General features: G+C 49.4%; 1 non-coding gene across 1 annotated transcript; it reads right to left on the reverse strand.

Moving 5' to 3' along the window:
• Nucleotides 1-11,874: 11,874 nt before the first annotated feature.
• On the reverse strand, nt 11,875-11,947 carry TRNAC-ACA (transfer RNA cysteine (anticodon ACA)). Its single transcript has one exon. It is a non-coding gene; the product is annotated as a tRNA-Cys (tRNA).
• Between the last annotated feature and the right edge of the window lie 1,963 nt (nt 11,948-13,910).

The following is a 13,910-nucleotide window of genomic DNA, read 5'->3' on the forward strand; positions in this document are numbered from 1 at the left end:
CTTCGTTGGTCGACGTTGCAGATCCCAGTGTACTTCAGGAAGCATGGGCGAGCTTTCGCAGGCAGCCGGAACAAATGACAAATTCCTCCTCCAACCATATTTGAACGTTGGGCCTGGCCAGCAGGTTCGTGAAAGACTTGAGCCCAGCTTGACCCTCGTTCCGATGGCGGTGATACCTTGGGTTTCTCTGTTCCTCAAGGAAGTAGAACTAAAAAAGCAGGTTTGGAACGGGAAGATGACGTAATCTGTTGCCAAATCCTTGACGCGAGGGTCGCGACTGTATTTTAAAGAGGTGACCAAGGTTACTCAATCGTCACCAAGGGGTGGACGACCACTCCAATGAATTCGACTTCAGGAAAATATGTTGAAGAAGCAAAGCGACCACGCGACTTCATTAAATATTGCTAAAAGTGAAGTCAAAATCAGTTTTGAGCCAGGTAGGAGTCGAACCTACAATCTTCTGATTCGTAGTCAGACCCGTTATCCATTGCGCCACTGGCCCAAGTGACTACTACCTATCACTCCTACTGATATGTTTTAGTGCTGCAATAATGAGTGATCAACGTAAGGGGTCTCCGGTTGTCGCAGACGTGCACGTTCCTGAGCCACGCGCACAAAGGCCTCTGACAAGTACTCGGAATTGCAGCTGAACACAAATGAATGCATCAACTTTTCTGAACCCTGCTGGACTTCACATGACCTCTTTCTGAACCCTGCTGAACTTCACATGACCTCTATCTGAACCCTGCTGGACTTCACACGACCTCTATCTGAACCATGCTGGACTTCACATGACATATATCTGAACCCTGCTGGACCTACTGCGACCTCTTTCTGTACCCTGCTGGACCTCCTATGACCTCTTTCTGAACCCTGCTGAACCTCCTCTGACCTCTTTCTGAACCCTGATTGACCTCCTACGACATCTTTCTGAACCCTGCTGGACTTCACATGACCTCTATCTGAACCCTGCTGGACTTCACATGACCTCTTTCTGAACCCTGCTGGACCTACTGCGCCCTCTTTCTGTACCCTGCTGGACCTCCTATGACCTCTTTCTGAACCCTGCTGAACCTCCTCTGACCTCTTTCTGAACCCTGCTTGACCTCCTACGACATCTTTCTGAACCCCGCTGGACTTCACATGACCGTGCCTTTTCACTGACGGTCTGCCAGTCTTCGTTGGTCGACGTTGCAGATCCCAGTGTACTTCAGGAAGCATGGGCGAGCTTTCGCAGGCAGCCGGAACAAATGACAAATTCCTCCTCCAACCATATTTGAACGTTGGGCCTGGCCAGCAGGTTCGTGAAAGACTTGAGCCCAGCTTGACCCTCGTTCCGATGGCGGTGATACCTTGGGTTTCTCTGTTCCTCAAGGAAGTAGAACTAAAAAAGCAGGTTTGGAACGGGAAGATGACGTAATCTGTTGCCAAATCCTTGACGCGAGGGTCGCGACTGTATTTTAAAGAGGTGACCAAGGTTACTCAATCGTCACCAAGGGGTGGACTACCACTCCAATGAATTCGACTTCAGGAAAATATGTTGAAGAAGCAAAGCGACCACGCGTCTTCATTAAATATTGCTAAAAGTGAAGTCAAAATCAGTTTCGAGCCAGGTAGGAGTCGAACCTACAATCTTCTGATTCGTAGTCAGACGCGTTATCCATTGCGACACTGGCCCATGTGACTACTAGCTATCACTCCTACTGATATGTTTTAGTGCTGCAATAATGAGTGATCAACGTAAGGGGTCTCCGGTTGTCGCAGACGTGCACGTCCCTGAGCCACGCGCACAAAGGCCTCTGACAAGTACTCGGAATTGCAGCTGAACACAAATGAATGCACCAACTTTTCTGAACCCTGCTGGACTTCACATGACCTCTTTCTGAACCCTGCTGAAATTCACATGACCTCTATCTGAACCCTGCTGGACTTCACACGACCTCTATCTGAACCATGCTGGACTTCACATGACATATATCTGAACCCTGCTGGACTTCACATGACTCCTTTCTGAACCCTGCTGGACTTCACATGACCTCTATCTGAACCCTGATGGACTTCACATGACCTCTTTCTGAACCCTGCTGGACCTACTGCGACCTCTTTCTGTACCCTGCTGGACCTCCTATGACCTCTTTCTGAACCCTGCTGAACCTCCTCTGACCTCTTTCTGAACCCTGATTGACCTCCTATGACCTCTTTCTGAACCCTGCTGAACCTCCTCTGACCTCTTTCTGAACCCTGCTTGACCTCCTACGACATCTTTCTGAACCCTGCTGGACTTCACATGACCGTGCCTTTTCACTGACGGTCTGCCAGTCTTCGTTGGTCGACGTTGCAGATCCCAGTGTACTTCAGGAAGCATGGGCGAGCTTTCGCAGGCAGCCGGAACAAATGACAAATTCCTCCTCCAACCATATTTGAACGTTGGGCCTGGCCAGCAGGTTCGTGAAAGACTTGAGCCCAGGTTGACCCTCGTTCCGATGGCGGTGATACCTTGGGTTTCTCTGTTCCTCAAGGAAGTAGAACTAAAAAAGCAGGTTTGGAACGGGAAGATGACGTAATCTGTTGCCAAATCCTTGACGCGAGGGTCGCGACTGTATTTTAAAGAGGTGACCAAGGTTACTCAATCGTCACCAAGGGGTGGACTACCACTCCAATGAATTCGACTTCAGGAAAATATGTTGAAGAAGCAAAGCGACCACGCGACTTCATTAAATATTGCTAAAAGTGAAGTCAAAATCAGTTTTGAGCCAGGTAGGAGTCGAACCTACAATCTTCTGATTCGTAGTCAGACACGTTATCCATTGCGCCACTGGCCCATGTGACTACTAGCTATCACTCCTACTGATATGTTTTAGTGCTGCAATAATGAGTGATCAACGTAAGGGGTCTCCGGTTGTCGCAGACGTGCACGTTCCTGAGCCACGCGCACAAAGGCCTCTGACAAGTACTCGGAATTGCAGCTGAACACAAATGAATGCACCAACTTTTCTGAACCCTGCTGGACTTCACATGACCTCTTTCTGAACCCTGCTGGACCTACTGCGACCTCTTTCTGAACCCTGCTGGACTTCACATGACCTCTTTCTGAACCCTGCTGGACCTACTGCGACCTCTTTCTGTACCCTGCTGGACCTCCTATGACCTCTTTCTGAACCCTGCTGAACCTCCTCTGACCTCTTTCTGAACCCTGCTTGACCTCCTACGACATCTTTCTGAACCCTGCTGGACTTCACATGACCGTGCCTTTTCACTGACGGTCTGCCAGTCTTCGTTGGTCGACGTTGCAGATCCCAGTGTACTTCAGGAAGCATGGGCGAGCTTTCGCAGGCAGCCGGAACAAATGACAAATTCCTCCTCCAACCATATTTGAACGTTGGGCCTGGCCAGCAGGTTCGTGAAAGACTTGAGCCCAGCTTGACCCTCGTTCCGATGGCGGTGATACCTTGGGTTTCTCTGTTCCTCAAGGAAGTAGAACTAAAAAAGCAGGTTTGAAACGGGAAGATGACGTAATCTGTTGCCAAATCCTTGACGCGAAGGTCGCGACTGTATTTTAAAGAGGTGACCAAGGTTACTCAATCGTCACCAAGGGGTGGACTGCCACTCCAATGAATTCGACTTCAGGAAAATATGTTGAAGAAGCAAAGCGACCACGCGACTTCATTAAATATTGCTAAAAGTGAAGTCAAAATCAGTTTTGAGCCAGGTAGGAGTCGAACCTACAATCTTCTGATTCGTAGTCAGAAGCGTTATCCATTGCACCACTGGCCCATGTGACTACTAGCTATCACTCCTACTGATATGTTTTAGTGCTGCAATAATGAGTGATCAACGTAAGGGGTCTCCGGTTGTCGCAGACGTGCACGTTCCTGAGCCACGCGCACAAAGGCCTCTGACAAGTACTCGGAATTGCAGCTGAACACAAATGAATGCACCAACTTTTTTGAACCCTGCTGGACTTCACATGACATATATCTGAACCCTGCTGGACTTCACATGACTCCTTTCTGAACCCTGCTGGACTTCACATGACCTCTATCTGAACCCTGCTGGACTTCACATGACCTCTTTCTGAACCCTGCTGGACCTACTGCGACCTCTTTCTGTACCCTGCTGGACCTCCTATGACCTCTTTCTGAACCCTGCTGAACCTCCTCTGACCTCTTTCTGAACCCTGATTGACCTCCTACGACATCTTTCTGAACCCTGCTGGACTTCACATGACCTCTATCTGAACCCTGCTGGACTTCACATGACCTCTATCTGAACCCTGCTGGACTTCACATGACCTCTTTCTGAACCCTGCTGGACCTACTGCGACCTCTTTCTGTACCCTGCTGGACCTCCTATGACCTCTTTCTGAACCCTGCTGAACCTCCTCTGACCTCTTTCTGAACCCAGCTTGACCTCCTACGACATCTTTCTGAACCCTGCTGGACTTCACATGACCGTGCCTTTTCACTGACGGTCTGCCAGTCTTCGTTGGTCGACGTTGCAGATCCCAGTGTACTTCAGGAAGCATGGGCGAGCTTTCGCAGGCAGCCGGAACAAATGACAAATTCCTCCTCCAACCATATTTGAACGTTGGGCCTGGCCAGCAGGTTCGTGAAAGACTTGAGCCCAGCTTGACCCTCGTTCCGATGGCGGTGATACCTTGGGTTTCTCTGTTCCTCAAGGAAGTAGAACTAAAAAAGCAGGTTTGGAACGGGAAGATGACGTAATCTGTTGCCAAATCCTTGACGCGAGGGTCGCGACTGTATTTTAAAGAGGTGACCAAGGTTACTCAATCGTCACCAAGGGGTGGACGACCACTCCAATGAATTCGACTTCAGGAAAATATGTTGAAGAAGCAAAGCGACCACGCGACTTCATTAAATATTGCTAAAAGTGAAGTCAAAATCAGTTTTGAGCCAGGTAGGAGTCGAACCTACAATCTTCTGATTCGTAGTCAGACGCGTTATCCATTGCGCCACTGGCCCATGTGACTACTACCTATTACTCCTACTGATATGTTTTAGTGCTGCAATAATGAGTGATCAACGTAAGGGGTCTCCGGTTGTCGCAGACGTGCACGTTCCTGAGCCACGCGCACAAAGGCCTCTGACAAGTACTCGGAATTGCAGCTGAACACAAATGAATGCATCAACTTTTCTGAACCCTGCTGGACTTCACATGACCTCTTTCTGAACCCTGATGAACTTCACATGACCTCTATCTGAACCCTGCTGGACTTCACACGACCTCTATCTGAACCATGCTGGACTTCACATGACATATATCTGAACCCTGCTGGACCTACTGCGACCTCTTTCTGTACCCTGCTGGACCTCCTATGACCTCTTTCTGAACCCTGCTGAACCTCCTCTGACCTCTTTCTGAACCCTGATTGACCTCCTACGACATCTTTCTGAACCCTGCTGGACTTCACATGACCTCTATCTGAACCCTGCTGGACTTCACATGACCTCTTTCTGAACCCTGCTGGACCTACTGCGCCCTCTTTCTGTACCCTGCTGGACCTCCTATGACCTCTTTCTGAACCCTGCTGAACCTCCTCTGACCTCTTTCTGAACCCTGCTTGACCTCCTACGACATCTTTCTGAACCCCGCTGGACTTCACATGACCGTGCCTTTTCACTGACGGTCTGCCAGTCTTCGTTGGTCGACGTTGCAGATCCCAGTGTACTTCAGGAAGCATGGGCGAGCTTTCGCAGGCAGCCGGAACAAATGACAAATTCCTCCTCCAACCATATTTGAACGTTGGGCCTGGCCAGCAGGTTCGTGAAAGACTTGAGCCCAGCTTGACCCTCGTTCCGATGGCGGTGATACCTTGGGTTTCTCTGTTCCTCAAGGAAGTAGAACTAAAAAAGCAGGTTTGGAACGGGAAGATGACGTAATCTGTTGCCAAATCCTTGACGCGAGGGTCGCGACTGTATTTTAAAGAGGTGACCAAGGTTACTCAATCGTCACCAAGGGGTGGACTACCACTCCAATGAATTCGACTTCAGGAAAATATGTTGAAGAAGCAAAGCGACCACGCGACTTCATTAAATATTGCTAAAAGTGAAGTCAAAATCAGTTTCGAGCCAGGTAGGAGTCGAACCTACAATCTTCTGATTCGTAGTCAGACGCGTTATCCATTGCGATACTGGCCCATGTGACTACTAGCTATCACTCCTACTGATATGTTTTAGTGCTGCAATAATGAGTGATCAACGTAAGGGGTCTCCGGTTGTCGCAGACGTGCACGTCCCTGAGCCACGCGCACAAAGGCCTCTGACAAGTACTCGGAATTGCAGCTGAACACAAATGAATGCACCAACTTTTCTGAACCCTGCTGGACTTCACATGACCTCTTTCTGAACCCTGCTGAAATTCACATGACCTCTATCTGAACCCTGCTGGACTTCACACGACCTCTATCTGAACCATGCTGGACTTCACATGACATATATCTGAACCCTGCTGGACTTCACATGACTCCTTTCTGAACCCTGCTGGACTTCACATGACCTCTATCTGAACCCTGATGGACTTCACATGACCTCTTTCTGAACCCTGCTGGACCTACTGCGACCTCTTTCTGTACCCTGCTGGACCTCCTATGACCTCTTTCTGAACCCTGCTGAACCTCCTCTGACCTCTTTCTGAACCCTGATTGACCTCCTATGACCTCTTTCTGAACCCTGCTGAACCTCCTCTGACCTCTTTCTGAACCCTGCTTGACCTCCTACGACATCTTTCTGAACCCTGCTGGACTTCACATGACCGTGCCTTTTCACTGACGGTCTGCCAGTCTTCGTTGGTCGACGTTGCAGATCCCAGTGTACTTCAGGAAGCATGGGCGAGCTTTCGCAGGCAGCCGGAACAAATGACAAATTCCTCCTCCAACCATATTTGAACGTTGGGCCTGGCCAGCAGGTTCGTGAAAGACTTGAGCCCAGCTTGACCCTCGTTCCGATGGCGGTGATACCTTGGGTTTCTCTGTTCCTCAAGGAAGTAGAACTAAAAAAGCAGGTTTGGAACGGGAAGATGACGTAATCTGTTGCCAAATCCTTGACGCGAGGGTCGCGACTGTATTTTAAAGAGGTGACCAAGGTTACTCAATCGTCACCAAGGGGTGGACTACCACTCCAATGAATTCGACTTCAGGAAAATATGTTGAAGAAGCAAAGCGACCACGCGACTTCATTAAATATTGCTAAAAGTGAAGTCAAAATCAGTTTTGAGCCAGGTAGGAGTCGAACCTACAATCTTCTGATTCGTAGTCAGACACGTTATCCATTGCGCCACTGGCCCATGTGACTACTAGCTATCACTCCTACTGATATGTTTTAGTGCTGCAATAATGAGTGATCAACGTAAGGGGTCTCCGGTTGTCGCAGACGTGCACGTTCCTGAGCCACGCGCACAAAGGCCTCTGACAAGTACTCGGAATTGCAGCTGAACACAAATGAATGCACCAACTTTTCTGAACCCTGCTGGACTTCACATGACCTCTTTCTGAACCCTGCTGAAATTCACATGACCTCTATCTGAACCCTGCTGGACTTCACACGACCTCTATCTGAACCATGCTGGACTTCACATGACATATATCTGAACCCTGCTGGACCTACTGCGACCTCTTTCTGTACCCTGCTGGACCTCCTATGACCTCTTTCTGTACCCTGCTGGACCTCCTATGGCCTCTCTCTGAACCCTGCTGAACCTCCTCTGACCTCTTTCTGAACCCTGATTGACCTCCTACGACATCTTTCTGAACCCTGCTGGACTTCACATGACCTCTATCTGAACCCTGCTGGACTTCACATGACCTCTATCTGAACCCTGCTGGACTTCACATGACATATATCTGAACCCTGCTGGACCTACTGCGACCTCTTTCTGTACCCTGCTGGACCTCCTATGACCTCTTTCTGTACCCTGCTGGACCTCCTATGGCCTCTCTCTGAACCCTGCTGAACCTCCTCTGACCTCTTTCTGAACCCTGATTGACCTCCTACGACATCTTTCTGAACCCTGCTGGACTTCACATGACCTCTATCTGAACCCTGCTGGACTTCACATGACCTCTATCTGAACCCTGCTGGACTTCACATGACCTCTATCTGAACCCTGCTGGACTTCACATGACCTCTTTCTCTACCCTGCTGGACCTCCTATGACCTCTTTCTGTACCCTGCTGGACTTCCTATGACCTCTTTCTGAACCCTGCTGAACCTCCTCTGACCTCTTTCTGAACCCTGATTGACCTCCTACGACATCTTTCTGAACCCTGCTGGACTTCACATGACCTCTATCTGAACCCTGCTGGACTTCACATGACCTCTATCTGAACCCTGCTGGACTTCACATGACCTCTTTCTGAACCCTGCTGGACCTACTGCAACCTCTTTCTGTACCCTGCTGAACCTCCTCTGACCTCTTTCTGAACCCTGCTTGACCTCCTACGACATCTTTCTGAACCCTGCTGGACTTCACATGACCGTGCCTTTTCACTGACGGTCTGCCAGTCTTCGTTGGTCGACGTTGCAGATCCCAGTGTACTTCAGGAAGCATGGGCGAGCTTTCGCAGGCAGCCGGAACAAATGACAAATTCCTCCTCCAACCATATTTGAACGTTGGGCCTGGCCAGCAGGTTCGTGAAAGACTTGAGCCCAAGACCCTCGTTCCGATGGCGGTGATACCTTGGGTTTCTCTGTTCCTCAAGGAAGTAGAACTAAAAAAGCAGGTTTGGAACGGGAAGATGACGTAATCTGTTGCCAAATCCTTGACGCAAGGATCGCGACTGTATTTTAAAGAGGTGACCAAGGTTACTCAATCGTCACCAAGGGGTGGACTACCACTCCAATGAATTCGACTTCAGGAAAATATGTTGAAGAAGCAAAGCGACCACGCGACTTCATTAAATATTGCTAAAAGTGAAGTCAAAATCAGTTTTGAGCCAGGTAGGAGTCGAACCTACAATCTTCTAATTCGTAGTCAGACGCGTTATCCAATGCGCCACTGGCCCATGTGACTACTAGCTATCACTCCTACTGATATGTTTTAGTGCTGCAATAATGAGTGATCAACGTAAGGGGTCTCTGGTTGTCGCAGACGTGCACGTTCCTGAGCCACGCGCACAAAGGCCTCTGACAAGTACTCGGAATTGCAGCTGAACACAAATGAATGCACCAACTTTTCTGAACCCTGCTGGACTTCACATGACCTCTTTCTGAACCCTGCTGAACTTCACATGACCTCTATCTGAACCCTGCTGGACTTCACACGACCTCTATCTGAACCATGCTGGACTTCACATGACATATATCTGAACCCTGCTGGACTTCACATGACTCCTTTCTGAACCCTGCTGGACTTCACATGACCTCTATCTGAACCCTGCTGGACTTCACATGACCTCTTTCTGAACCCTGCTGGACCTACTGCGACCTCTTTCTGTACCCTGCTGGACCTACTGCGACATCTTTCTGAACCCTGCTGGACCTCCTATGACCTCTATCTGAACCCTGCTGGACTTCACATGACCTCTATCTGAACCCTGCTGGACTTCACATGACCTCTTTCTGAACCCTGCTGGACCTACTGCGACCTCTTTCTGTACCCTGCTGGACCTCCTATGACCTCTTTCTGAACCCTGCTGAACCTCCTCTGACCTCTTTCTGAACCCTGCTTGACCTCCTACGACATCTTTCTGAACCCTGCTGGACTTCACATGACCGTGCCTTTTCACTGACGGTCTGCCAGTCTTCGTTGGTCGACGTTGCAGATCCCAGTGTACTTCAGGAAGCATGGGCGAGCTTTCGCAGGCAGCCGGAACAAATGACAAATTCCTCCTCCAACCATATTTGAACGTTGGGCCTGGCCAGCAGGTTCGTGAAAGACTTGAGCCCAGCTTGACCCTCGTTCCGATGGCGGTGATACCTTGGGTTTCTCTGTTCCTCAAGGAAGTAGAACTAAAAAAGCAGGTTTGGAACGGGAAGATGACGTAATCTGTTGCCAAATCCTTGACGCGAGGGTCGCGACTGTATTTTAAAGAGGTGACCAAGGTTACTCAATCGTCACCAAGGGGTGGACTACCACTCCAATGAATTCGACTTCAGGAAAATATGTTGAAGAAGCAAAGCGACCACGCGACTTCATTAAATATTGCTAAAAGTGAAGTCAAAATCAGTTTTGAGCCAGGTAGGAGTCGAACCTACAATCTTCTGATTCGTAGTCAGACGCGTTATCCATTGCGCCACTGGCCCATGTGACTACTAACTATCACTCCTACTGATATGTTTTAGTGCTGCAATAATGAGTGATCAACGTAAGAGGTCTCCGGTTGTCGCAGACGTGCACGTTCCTGAGCCACGCGCACAAAGGCCTCTGACAAGTACTCGGAATTGCAGCTGAACACAAATGAATGCACCAACTTTTCTGAACCCTGCTGGACTTCACATGACATATATCTGAACCCTGCTGGACTTCACATGACTCCTTTCTGAACCCTGCTGGACTTCACATGACCTATATCTGAACCCTGCTGGACTTCACATGACCTCTTTCTGAACCCTGCTGGACCTACTGCGACCTCTTTCTGTACCCTGCTGGACCTCCTATGACCTCTTTCTGAACCCTGCTGAACCTCCTCTGACCTCTTTCTGAACCCTGATTGACCTCCTACGACATCTTTCTGAACCCTGCTGGACTTCACATGACCTCTATCTGAACCCTGCTGGACTTCACATGACCTCTATCTGAACCCTGCTGGACTTCACATGACCTCTTTCTGAACCCTGCTGGACCGACTGCGACCTCTTTCTGTACCCTGCTGGACCTCCTATGACCTCTTTCTGAACCCTGCTGAACCTCCTCTGACCTCTTTCTGAACCCTGCTTGACCTCCTACGACATCTTTCTGAACCCTGCTGGACTTCACATGACATATATCTGAACCCTGCTGGACTTCACATGACTCCTTTCTGAACCCTGCTGGACTTCACATGACCTCTATCTGAACCCTGCTGGACTTCACATGACCTCTTTCTGAACCCTGCTGGTCCTACTGCGACCTCTTTCTGTACCCTGCTGGACCTCCTATGACCTCTTTCTGAACCCTGCTGAACCTCCTCTGACCTCTTTCTGAACCCTGATTGACCTCCTACGACATCTTTATGAACCCTGCTGGACTTCACATGACCTCTATCTGAACCCTGCTGGACTTCACATGACCTCTATCTGAACCCTGCTGGACTTCACATGACCTCTTTCTGAACCCTGCTGGACCGACTGCGACCTCTTTCTGTACCCTGCTGGACCTCCTATGACCTCTTTCTGAACCCTGCTGAACCTCCTCTGACCTCTTTCTGAACCCTGCTTGACCTCCTACGACATCTTTCTGAACCCTGCTGGACTTCACATGACCGTGCCTTTTCACTGACGGTCTGCCAGTCTTCGTTGGTCGACGTTGCAGATCCCAGTGTACTTCAGGAAGCATGGGCGAGCTTTCGCAGGCAGCCGGAACAAATGACAAATTCCTCCTCCAACCATATTTGAACGTTGGGCCTGGCCAGCAGGTTCGTGAAAGACTTGAGCCCAGCTTGACCCTCGTTCCGATGGCGGTGATACCTTGGGTTTCTCTGTTCCTCAAGGAAGTAGAACTAAAAAAGCAGGTTTGGAACGGGAAGATGACGTAATCTGTTGCCAAATCCTTGACGCGAGGGTCGCGACTGTATTTTAAAGAGGTGACCAAGGTTACTCAATCGTCACCAAGGGGTGGACTACCACTCCAATTAATTCGACTTCAGGAAAATATGTTGAAGCAGCAAAGCGACCACGCGACTTCATTAAATATTGCTAAAAGTGAAGTCAAAATCAGTTTTGAGCCAGGTAGGAGTCGAACCTACAAACTTCTGATTTGTAGTCAGACGCGTTATCCATTGCGCCACTGGCCCATGTGACTACGAGCTATCACTCCTACTGATATGTTTTAGTGCTGCAATAATGAGTGATCAACGTAAGGGGTCTCCGGTTGTCGCAGACGTGCACGTTCCTGAGCCACGCGCACAAAGGCCTCTGACAAGTACTCGGAATTGCAGCTGAACACAAATGAATGCACCAACTTTTCTGAACCCTGCTGGACTTCACATGACATATATCTGAACCCTGCTGGACTTCACATGACTCCTTTCTGAACCCTGCTGGACTTCACATGACCTCTATCTGAACCCTGCTGGACTTCACATGACCTCTTTCTGAACCCTGCTGGACCTACTGCGACCTCTTTCTGTACCCTGCTGGACCTCCTATGACCTCTTTCTGAACCCTGCTGAACCTCCTCTGACCTCTTTCTGAACCCTGATTGACCTCCTACGACATCTTTCTGAACCCTGCTGGACTTCACATGACCTCTATCTGAACCCTGCTGGACTTCACATGACCTCTATCTGAACCCTGCTGGACTTCACATGACCTCTTTCTGAACCCTGCTGGACCTCCTATGACCTCTTTCTGTACCCTGCTGGACCTCCTATGACCTCTTTCTGAACCCTGCTGAACCTCCTCTGACCTCTTTCTGAACCCTGCTTGACCTCCTACGACATCTTTCTGAACCCTGCTGGACTTCACATGACCGTGCCTTTTCACTGACGGTCTGCCAGTCTTCGTTGGTCGACGTTGCAGATCCCAGTGTACTTCAGGAAGCATGGGCGAGCTTTCGCAGGCAGCCGGAACAAATGACAAATTCCTCCTCCAACCATATTTGAACGTTGGGCCTGGCCAGCAGGTTCGTGAAAGACTTGAGCCCAGCTTGACCCTCGTTCCGATGGCGGTGATACCTTGGGTTTCTCTGTTCCTCAAGGAAGTAGAACTAAAAAAGCAGGTTTGGAACGGGAAGATGACGTAATCTGTTGCCAAATCCTTGACGTGAGGGTCGCGACTGTATTTTAAAGAGGTGACCAAGGTTACTCAATCGTCACCAAGGGGTGGACTACCACTCCAATGAATTCGACTTCAGGAAAATATGTTGAAGAAGCAAAGCGACCACGCGACTTCATTAAATATTGCTAAAAGTGAAGTCAAAATCAGTTTTGAGCCAGGTAGGAGTCGAACCTACAATCTTCTGATTCGTAGTCAGAAGCGTTATCCATTGCACCACTGGCCCATGTGACTACTAGCTATCACTCCTACTGATATGTTTTAGTGCTGCAATAATGAGTGATCAACGTAAGGGGTCTCCGGTTGTCGCAGACGTGCACGTTCCTGAGCCACGCGCACAAAGGCCTCTGACAAGTACTCGGAATTGCAGCTGAACACAAATGAATGCACCAACTTTTTTGAACCCTGCTGGACTTCACATGACATATATCTGAACCCTGCTGGACTTCACATGACTCCTTTCTGAACCCTGCTGGACTTCACATGACCTCTATCTGAACCCTGCTGGACTTCACATGACCTCTTTCTGAACCCTGCTGGACCTACTGCGACCTCTTTCTGTACCCTGCTGGACCTCCTATGACCTCTTTCTGAACCCTGCTGAACCTCCTCTGACCTCTTTCTGAACCCTGATTGACCTCCTACGACATCTTTCTGAACCCTGCTGGACTTCACATGACCTCTATCTGAACCCTGCTGGACTTCACATGACCTCTTTCTGAACCCTGCTGAACTTCACATGACCTCTATCTGAACCCTGCTGGACTTCACACGACCTCTATCTGAACCATGCTGGACTTCACATGACATATATCTGAACCCTGCTGGACCTACTGCGACCTCTTTCTGTACCCTGCTGGACCTCCTATGACCTCTTTCTGAACCCTGCTGAACCTCCTCTGACCTCTTTCTGAACCCTGATTGACCTCCTACGACATCTTTCTGAACCCTGCTGGACTTCACATGACCTCTATCTGAACC

Source organism: Myxine glutinosa, chromosome 9 (genome assembly GCF_964187855.1).
Source record: "Myxine glutinosa chromosome 9, kmMyxGlut1.1, whole genome shotgun sequence".
NCBI lineage: Eukaryota > Metazoa > Chordata > Myxini > Myxiniformes > Myxinidae > Myxine > Myxine glutinosa.